The sequence below is a fragment of the Euprymna scolopes genome, chromosome 1 (genome assembly GCF_053919585.1).
Source record: "Euprymna scolopes isolate OS-2025 chromosome 1, ASM5391958v1, whole genome shotgun sequence".
In the NCBI taxonomy this organism is placed as follows: domain Eukaryota; kingdom Metazoa; phylum Mollusca; class Cephalopoda; order Sepiida; family Sepiolidae; genus Euprymna; species Euprymna scolopes.
In genome coordinates, this window is record NC_136482.1 from 44,032,835 (window position 1) to 44,034,777 (window position 1,943).

Genomic DNA, 1,943 nt, shown 5'->3' on the forward strand with positions numbered 1-1,943 from the left:
TAAACCATCCTTGTCGTCCTCATTTACTAAAAAATTACTTTGATATATTGCCTGGGCTGATTATTTCATAAAAACACAACTATCAATTTACTCACACATTATCATTTTTCTTAATTCTTGGATATGTTACTCATTTCGACAATTATTTTTAATATTTTTAACCCACATTATCAACCCCCCACTACTAAAAAAATAACTTTTATATATTATCTGGGATGTTGATTTCATTAAAAACACACCAATCAATTAACTCACATTTCGTCATTTTTCATAAATCTTGGATATGTTACTAATTTCGACAATCATTTTTCATCATTTTAACCCACATCATCGCCCCACTTACTAAAAAATAACTTTGATATATTGCCTGGTCTGATTATTTCATTGCAAACACACTAATGCATTAAATAACATATTACCATTTTTCATAATTCTTGGATATGTTACTAATTGCGACAATTATTTTTCATAATTTAAACCATCCTTATCGCCCTCTCTTACTAACATACTTACTTTGATATATTTCCTGTGCTGATTATTTTATTATAAACACACAATCGATTAACTCACAATTAATCGTTGTTAATAATCCTGGATATGTTACTAATTTCGACAATAATTTTTATAATTAAAAACCCACTTCCGGCCATTTCCGGAACCGACTTCATATTTCCCACCCCAATGTTAAAAATATACATTAGATAAAGTAATATGCAATGCGTAAACGGTTTCACCCATTTTCGGGACTGATTTAATATCCCCCACCCCACTGTTAAAAATATACATAAAATAAAGTAATGTTTAAATCGTAAACGGTTTGAGTAATTTCCGGGACTGACTTCATATCCCGTAACCCACTGCTTAAAATATACTTGAAATAAATTAATCTTTAAATCATAAACTGTTTCAGCAGCTTTTCTAAATTAATACATAAAAACATTAACACGGTTAGGGATTAGGCAACCATTGCTTTAGCATGAATTTCTGGGTGTAAGATCAGTTTCAGCATTCCAGTGACTTAAATCCCCCTTTTTTGTGTTTTAGTTAATGGAGGAGAAATCCTTCATTACTGATACAATTTTTATTTTTGTTATTGAGCAAAGTACCCCTTTTGGGAAGCTGGTTTTCCCCTAATATTTTAACCGACTACATGTCGAATTTCTTGCCTTGTGGGGAGGCAAGTAAACAAAAAAAATCAGAACGGACATTTTTCAGGGCATTTTATAATTAATCAGAAGTGACATTTCCAGGGCATTTTGTAATTAAATCACAAATAACTTTTTCCAGTTACTTTTTTAATATTAAAACTTTGATACATTAAACATAGTACCTATTCACAATGCCTCCCCACGGGACAGATTTAGACACCAGGGTCGTTTTTTTAACGTGGAGGAAAAATTGTGCTAGTCGTAAAGGATTTCTCTTCCATTGAGAGAGAAGAAATTTAAATGTAACACCTGAAGAATAGATACTAGCACCTGAAGAATAGATACTACACTTTGATCTTAGCCAAAAGGCCAAGAAAGGCAACTCATTTTTATTAGCTTTGCCTCAACAGCGACACCAATTTTTTTTTTTTTATAATATGTGGTAACAAAGTTTATTTTGAATATTCCACTTTTCGGAATATTCCACTTTCCTTTATTAGGGATGCACAGCATGATAACGGACGGAGCGATAAGCGCACTAAGATCATCATCATCATCATAATCATAATCATAAAAATCATAATAATCATAATAATAATAATGACGACGACAACGACGACGACGACAACAACAACAACAACAAAAATAACAACAACAATAATAATAATAGTAATAATAATACTAATACTAATACTAATACTACTACTAATAATAATAATAACTACAACAACAATAACAATAACAATAATGATGATGATGATGATGATGATGATGATGATGATGATGATGATGATA

The 1,943-nt window shown here is 30.8% G+C and overlaps 1 pseudogene; it reads right to left on the reverse strand.

Annotated features, from left to right (window-relative positions):
• Nucleotides 1-1,411: 1,411 nt before the first annotated feature.
• On the reverse strand, nucleotides 1,412-1,530 carry LOC145284503 (U2 spliceosomal RNA; annotated as a pseudogene).
• Nucleotides 1,531-1,943: the final 413 nt, after the last annotated feature.